Here is an 8,896-nt window from a genome sequence, read left to right on the forward strand (position 1 = left end):
GGAAGAGAGAAAAGGAGAGTTCTGAACCACGATAGGGCTCTTTTATCTCCTACCATGGTCGGGAGAGTGTGGCCACTCTGCGGACAAGCGCACGATCAGCTTAGGTCTCCAGGACATGCAGCACCCATGGGATCCTCTGTTCTCTGCATTTCCACCCGCCTTTTGCTAACTTGGCAGCACTCACATCATTCAGGGGAATGGCTGGCTACCTGGCTTTTCCATCCCCTGGAGACTTTATCCTCCTCTCCGTGATTTCTGTAGCTCCCCTCTATAGACCAAAGTGGGTTCCCCGAACCCTTGTGTTACACACTTCACAGAGCAGACTTTCCCCTTCTCTTCTAGTTTTTTGGCTGGTTGAATATTTGAACTTCCATAAGACAGAATAACAGAAGCACAACAAATTTCGTATCATACAGGAGCCCCATAAAAATAAGATTCCCCGGCAGTCAGGTAATCGAGGTTTATATATGTCATCCTGAGCTAAGGGGAAGGGGGCCGGGATCTGGGGCTTCAACGGGAAGGAAGACAACTTATAGAAGATGGGAAGAGCAAATGTTTGGTAAATAAATGTTTGCCATGGCATGCAGATAGGTCTTTCAGATACAGAACTTACCTCTGTAATAGGCCAGAATGATTGTTAGGCTTTTTAGCCTCATCATTGATTTTGTTTTAGTTTCTCAACAAGTGCTTAAGCCCTTGGGGGAATGTGCTCAAGGCAAACCGCACTCCACTTAATTTCTAAGTAAGAATGCTAATGTATAAAACTAACATGGATGTGATGTCTAGAGTAGTGGCCTCCAAGAGCGGAGGACTTTTTACAAGAGCTGTCGAGAGAGATTAAGTGACTTATCTAAGGTTACCTTGTCGGGTTTTCTGAGAGAAGCCTGTGGTCTTCTTACTAAATGTCTGTTTAGCTGGTAACCATCCATTTGTTTATAAATTGTGGTTGAATCAGACTAATTGTAAGGATTTAAAACTTACGTTTCTCCAAAGCTGATGGTTTTCTTCTTCACTGCTGTGTATGCTACACTGATATTCTTGGTGAGGGACTTGATCATACCGTGATCACAACATTGCAGGCAGGAGACGTTAAGAGGCAAAGGAGTGGGGTCTCCTCTAGGGATATTACCTTCACTTTTACTCCGTGCACACCAGATGTCTGGAGCACCCACCACATGTCAGGTGCTGTGCTGGGCACTTGTGAGAGGAGACGGACAATGCCCAAGTGCACAGAGATGGTAATTTCAGATGGTGAACAGTATTGTGAAAGAAATACACTCAAGGTAGTCAGGGACCGTGGCTTATGGGATCCTGCAGATGCTGACAAGGCTTTTGGATTTTATTAACACAGAGGAGGAACCTGATCTGGTTTAGGTTTCATGTGTCAGAAGATTCACTCTGGAGAAGCTACGTCTGTCCCTTAGTGGAGGTCGGAGTGGGTGTAAGTGCAGAGCAGTGTGAAGGCCGCTGCCGATGGCCGGGCGAGAGCCGAATGGGCCTTCGATGGTGGTGGAGGTGGTGAGGGGACAGTGGAGAGAGACACTGATTTTCACTCTAGGATTGTTTTACTTGGAGGGCCGACGAATCCTTAGACCTATTGCACCCTTTACCCTCAACAATGCTGCCTACCCGTTGACAAGTTCTTTTGTCTCCTTTTAAAAGACCGTATCGGGGTACCTGGGTGGCTCAGTCGGTTAAGCGTCTGCCTTTGGCTCGGGTCATGATTCCAGGGTCCTGGGATCGAGCCCCGCATCGGGCTCCCTGCTTGGTGGGGAGTCTGCTTCTCCCTCTCCCTCTGGCCCAGCTCATGCACTCTCTCTCAAATAAATAAAAACCTTAAAAAAAAATAATAAAAGAAACTGTATCTGTCTTCCAGGAACCTTGGTCCCCCCACTGTTGTGACAAGAATGATGTACTAATTCATTCTGTATCTTCTTTTATATCAGTGGCATTAAATCAATGTCTCCTCTTCAGAGTGGCAGCCTGGGGCTGTTTCCGAGCCACAGAGGATAGCTGAGCCACAGAGGATAGCTGTTACCTGAGTGAATTTGTACAAGTGACTTCATGTCTGAACACCTGTAGAAAGAGGATGGATCACCCTACCTACCTCACAATGTTGTTGTGAGGACCCGATTAAATACTTTGTGTACACATTGTGAACTTTAAAGTATAATAAAAGTGCGAGTTACTGTGACCAAGCATTCCACCCCAAAGAAAGCCTTATTATCTGAAACAATTTGCCTAATAAAAAGCCCGGGATTTCACAACAATGACTATTGTAGGTTCTTAATTGTTTATATACAACATTCGGACTGTGACAGGACGTTTTGAACTGATGCTAATTGGGGCCTGTAAGTCCTTTGTGCAATGATCTGATTCACTTATGCTGGGGGTACAAGACTTGTTCTGTCTGTCTGGTCTCAGTTTATCTTCATAACAGCCTGGCCAGAGCCTACGCCCCCACCTAGAGACAAGAAAGCGAGGCTGAGAAGTTAAGCAAACTGTCCGAGATTAAATACTGAGAAAGGTAAATGCAGGGAGTCCATCCAGGGCCTAGAGGAGCAAAAGTCCATGGTCTTTCGTCTCTAGCATCCTGCTTTATTTTCAATAGTTACCCCTTTATCCCTGCTCTACCTTTTTCTCTTAATAACACATTTGTCCTCCTGCCAACAATTTGGGGATTAGCTGCTCCCTTAGGGCATGTGATTCTGGTTAGGCTAGAACGGGACCCCTGCAGTCGGAAGATGGGGCAGTCACATAGGGATGATCTATGTTGTGACTTTCTCTTCTGTTCTTCATATATATATATATTTTTTCATTTGAGAGAGTGTGGGGAGGGGAGGGGCAGAGGGATAGGATCTCAAGCAGACTCCCCGCTGAGCACGGAGCCAGATGCAGGGCTGGATCCTGAGATCAAGACCTGAGCTGAAATCAGGAGGCAGACGCTTAACCCACTGAGCCCCCCAGGTGCCCCTGGGCCCACATATATTTAACATATTTGTCTGTCATTTGGTTTTTCTCATTTGTGAAGATCCTGAACAAGTTTTTTGGTCAGCTTCTATACCATCCCCCCCCCCCCACCTTTTTAAATTGATTTAAATAGGTATTGATTTATATTCTGGATCCTAGCACTTTGTCAGTTTTATATCTTTTTCAGTTTTGTGACTTGTATTTTTGCTCTTTACATGGTTGCCTATATAAACGGAACCCTTTGTGTTTAACACAGTCACATTTACCCATCTTTTACTTTATTTCTTTTTTTCTTTTTCCTGTCTTATTTTACAAATTTCCTTCTCTAATCCAAGGTCACGATGGTATTTACTTATGCTATTTTTTAGGAGTTTATGTTTTGCCTTTCACGTTTCAGTCTTTAGTCATCTCGGGGTGAAGTTTTGATTTCATTCGTTTTTCCATGTGGCTCTCCAGCTTTGCAGGTGTCATTTCCAGAAGGCATCTTATGTTCCTTGCAGGTCTGTTATGCCTTCTCCACCCCATATTGAGTGCTCCCAAGTGTGAGGGTTTCTGGGTTCTGTACTATATTCCATTGGTCTTGTCTGGACTTTTACCAATACAATATATTGTTTTTTCACCATGATGCCTCGATGATCTTTACTATCTGGGAACAGAGTCCACCTCATTGCTTGTCACATAGGAGATTAAGTATTGATTTGATTAAGAATCCAAACTGCGCATCTTAGAGATAAAATAATTATGCCTTTTACTCTGGGAACTAGGCTTTCCTATGGCAAATGTAGGTTAAGTTCCCAGGTAAAATCTCAAGCCAAATTTTCACACTATGACAAAGGAAGGTTAAGGCTACTTCAATTAGGTTATTAGTCCTGTATTTGTTTCCTGTGGCCGCTCTACCAAATTAACACAAATTTAGTTGCTTAAAAGAAAAAAACCCTTAAATTTATTAAGCTTTCACTTCTGAAGGTCAGAAGTTCAAAATGCGTCTAAGGGGCTACAATGAAGGTGTTTAAGACTGCATTTCTTTCCGAAGATCTAGAGGGAATTTTTTTTTTTTTTTTGCCTTTTTCAGCTTCTAGAGGTCACCCATATTCCTTGGCACGTAGTCCCTTCCTGTGTCAGCCAAGCGCATTGCTTCAGTTTCTTCATGGTCACTTCTCTGACCCTCATGCCTCCTTTCATAAGGATCCTCGTGTTGCATGGGGCTCACTTGTATGATCTGAAATCATCCCCTCATCTCCACACCCTCCATTTCGTTCCATCTGCAAAGTCCTTTTCGGTAAGCTAACATATTCACAGGCTCTGGGGATTAGGACGTGGGCATCTTTGTGGGTGGGCTGGGCCAGGTATTCAGTCCGCCAAGGCCACAACAAGGAAGGAAGCCTTTCTGCACCTGTGGGGGTCCAGAGCACGCCACCCCAGTATATGCCACTTCGATATCGAAGATCAAATCAGTTGGACTTGATAATCAGAATATTGATTATTTTCAGCTAAAGGCACTTGAAAAACATTCGATGCAAGAAGGGTGCTCTGAACTTCCTTTTCCTTCCAGAAAGCAGGAGATGAAATTCCCATGTGAACGGTGTCCCCACCTGCACCAGGAGGTAAGAACATTCTTCTCACCAGAGACGCGAACTGAGATGGAGAGAAATCTGTAAAAATGGATCTTGTTAAAATAACCCTTATCCTCCTTCAGCTTCCCTATATCATTTTAGCCACTGTTCCATAATTTCCTCTCTTCATGCAACCCAGGCTGTAAGTACGCAGGCCTAGCCACGTTTTTGGGTCTTCATTTTCTTGGGAAGACCCCTGTGCACGTGGAAAGTAGAATTTGTATTGTTTTTCTCCTGCTAATTTTACCTTCCTTACACATCACTGTTGGGAAGCAACTTTAAGCACCTAAAATACCCAAACTCTACCACCAGAAAGTATTTAAAACCATTTAATACCTTTTTTTTTTTTTTTAACTCCACGTGCTTAGTTGCAAAAAGAAAGGCTGACTCTGGCTTATCAAACATGAGAGGTGATGTTTTAAGGGGTAGACAGATGGCCGCGTCCTGGGGAGGGGCTGTGGAACCAGGCCTGAAGCCGCTCCCAGGGACAAAAGCCGAAAGCATGCTGCGGAGCCGGCCGGGCGCGGCGACCACAGGTGCCCCTGCTCCCCGGGCACCTGACCCCCTGGACGCCGTGGCTGCTGCCACCACCAAAGCCTGGACGCTTCTGTCCACCCCTCTCCCAGCAAAGTGAGGCTCCGGCCTCTGCTGTCCCGTCCGGCAACTTTGAAGAGAAGTCTTTCGAAGGTGAGGCTGATCCATGGAGCCTGGCCACACATCCCCATTTCAGCCGCCAGGGAGGCTGGCAGGTGCAGCCGGGGAGCCTGGATATGTGGAGCTGCTTCTAACATGGGAACCGCACAAATGCATGAAAGAAACAAGTGGATCCGTAGTTTGCAAACTCCAAGTTCCACAATAAAAACAAAACAAAACAAAAACATACATACTTGAAACTAAAATTTTATGACATGATATTTTTATTTATTACATGAGATGGTACTTTGATATTTTCTATATATTATACTATACTATTTTTAAAAATCCACATCAATGGATATGATGTAGGAAAGATGTTAGGGCTCGAAGCCGAGGCCAAGAAAGAATTCTTGAGACGTCTTTGGTGCAAAAAAAGTGGTTTTCCTAAAGCACATGGACAGGACCCGTGGGTAGGAAGAGCCGCACTGGGGCCATGAGGAGTGGCCTGTTACGTACTTTCAAGTTGGGAGGGGTTAGGGACAACGTGAGTCTCTAGTTTCCAGGACCTACCTGTTGTTAGGAAAAGGTCATTTATTACTGTTTCGTAAAAACTCAGTCATGGGACTCTTCAGATGTATATCAGTGGGTCATCTGCTTGGAGGATGATTGCCAATGTGTATCTTGGGGGGTGGGGTAGAGACAAAGGAAGTTTCCAAAGGAATTTTTATGTGTTAAAGTAGACTCACAGGATCCTGGAGGTCAGGCTAGGATTGCCTTTTGCCCTTAGTAAAGTATTAACATCCAGGCCGCTGAGCTCCCAGAGGAAGGTCACTCTGCGTGTTTCAAGGACTTGTCAATGGGCTGTGGGTAGTAAGGAAATTTAACTGTTCTTTTGCCTTTGTTTCCCACAACAGACATAGGTAAATCCAAATTTCGGAAGTGCAGTCAATAACTCTGAATAAACATACCATTTTCACTCAGAGTAAATAAATTTGGATTAATTTGGACGATTAAATATTTTCATAAAAGATCTATTTTTCATAACTATTTTTCATACTGTATCAGTGAATATGCTAAAAACATAATACCATACATTTTTAGGAAAGTTTACATTGTAGAAAAGATCAAGCCTAGTTACAGAACTAAAGAAACAGTTTTTTTTTTTTTCCAAGTAGGCTCCGCACCCAGCATGGAGCCCAACATGGGGCTTGAACCCATGACCCTGAGATCAAGACCCAAGCCGAGATCAAGAATTGGATGCCCATCCAACCGAGCCACCCAGGCACCCCAAGAAATAGTTTTTTTGGCATCACACTTAAATCAAATATGGACCAAAAAAAAAAAAAAATCCTGCTAATCCCTCTTTTATTTTCTTTCTCTTATCTCATGCCAGCAAAATAAAGCTTAGGAATTCTATAGCAACATATGACTATTCCATTAAATAGTGATAGAAATCTGGCTCACTTTGATTACATATAAGCCTATGACAGTGGCATTTTTGTGAGAAAATTTTGGGTAAAATTATCCTCTTTGAAAGGTGGACTTTAAAGACCTGCGAGAACAAGAAACAGGAGGCATATTTATTTTATACATGCAGACTGGGACTCATTAAATTATTTTTATCCCACACTGAGAGTTTACAATCTGTATCTGAAAGTCTGCGATGGTGCTTTGTAGCCACAAGCCTGACATTTGTGTCAAAGAAAGTGGTAAGAGAGGAAAAAGTTCTAGGGGAGCAGATAAAATTATTAAAGGAGAGGAATTTGTATAAAAGTTTACTTGTGACCTTTGATAGTTTATTCATTCCATTGAATCATCTAGTCATTGCACAAATATTTACTAAGTGAATACTAGGTGCTGGTAATTACCTTGGTCCTGACAATAGCAAAATGAAGATACTGTCTAAGCCTTCCAGGCATCTAGAGAGCTGTTGAAGTGTGTAGTAGCTCTGAGGTCGGATTGGGAACTCTGATGCTGGGTTAGGCTCATGTGTGGAGCATGTCTTTTGGAATGTCAGGAAGTCCTAGGCACTGATTTTGCCCGGGAGAATCAGGTGAAGTTTTCCTGAAGGAAACTCTTAAAGGAGTGAAGGGGATCAGGATCTGCCACCCCAAAATATGCCACTTTATATAAGCATTTATACAAAGCATAAGAATTAATTCTGGCTGAAGGCATTTGAGTTCCTGATATCTTTCTGTGCCTAAAAGCAGGTCCTCTCAAAAATAACTCCGTTGTTATACATCCCCTCCTTGGGAGCGACACTCGTCTCTTGTTGTAAATGAGAAGTTGGTACCACACCCAGACAGATTTTGTCATAAACTATCATATCTGCCATCTATTCTTTTAGGCCCATTTATCTTTCCAAAAAGTCATTTGCTTTTCCATAAGAGCCCTTCTTCCCTCCCTGTCCCCTACTAAATTAGGTACATAGACCCCAAACTCTAACTTCTGCTTTGAGTTCCTTATTGCCGAGGGCTCTTACGCGTGTATGTGATGCACATGCTAAGCTTCTGTTTGTTTTCCTCTGGTTAGGCTGTCTTAAGTCTCATTTAGCGGGTCCAGCCAGAGAACCTGAGAGCATTTTTATAAAACCTCCCAAAAAGTTGAAGGTTCTTTGTGGATGAAGACACGTGTATATAAAGGATACTGTTGAGGAAAAGAAAACTCCAAGTATGACAAGTTGTTCAGTATATTCAGCTAGAGAAGTCAGTGGTAGATGGGGAGACCGGCTGGAAGAGGAGATTCTGCAGGTGAGCAGGTGCCAGATAAAGCACAGGAATTGGATTTTATTCTGCAGATGTTAGGAGAACCAGTGAAGGCTTTTTATTTTTTGTAGTTTGGCCTAGATGGGATAATGAAATGTGCACATCACTCAGGTCTCGGACTGCAGCGAGGTGGAGGGATTCTGGTGCGGGGGGGTGGGGGAGGTGGGGCGGCGCAGGTGAATGATGCAGGCAAAGATCTGGCAGGAACCTGCAGTCACAGAAGGGCTTTGAGGATTGGGCTGGAAGGCTGTGTACAAGAGGCAGAATGTCCCAATACCCTTTCAGGGTCTCTGGCTGAGCCCAAGAATTAAATTGACATAAAACAGAGTAACAAGAGAAAAACATACACATGTTATTTAATATTTTTATGTGTTCATGGGATTCTTCACAGGAACATGAAGCCCCTGAAAGTGGTTAGGCCTAAGTGCTTACATGCCAGGCTGAACAAAGAGTAATAATCTTGAAATAGCAACAAAAATAGGAGGGGATGAAAGGAGATACAGGGTTATTTTAACAAGGTCTGTTTGTATAGATTTCTGTCAGCATGACTCCGTTTCTAGTGATGCATTCTTCTCCTCATATAGGCATGACTCCTTTCACATGGGGTCATTATCTGCCTTCAGGGAGAAATGGGAAGGTCAGAGCCCCATTCTTACATCTGCTTTTCAAGCGCCTTGAGCTCAAAATAATCCTTATGCCAAAGTGTTGTAATTTGGGATGGCCTCTTCTGCTACCTTTCAGCTGATCCTCAGTTCTTTCCTGGGTGCCTGGATGTCTCACCATGTATGGAAGAGTCTGGAAGAGATGGCTCAAGGAAGATCTACGGACTGATGTGAAGAGACTGCAAGTTTGTTCATTGGGAAGAATTACAAGCAGAGGAATAGGGCCCCAAAAGCAAAGTGAGAAGAATCA

The sequence above is a fragment of the Phoca vitulina genome, unplaced genomic scaffold, assembly GCF_004348235.1.
Source record: "Phoca vitulina isolate PV1807 unplaced genomic scaffold, GSC_HSeal_1.0 scaffold217, whole genome shotgun sequence".
NCBI lineage: Eukaryota > Metazoa > Chordata > Mammalia > Carnivora > Phocidae > Phoca > Phoca vitulina.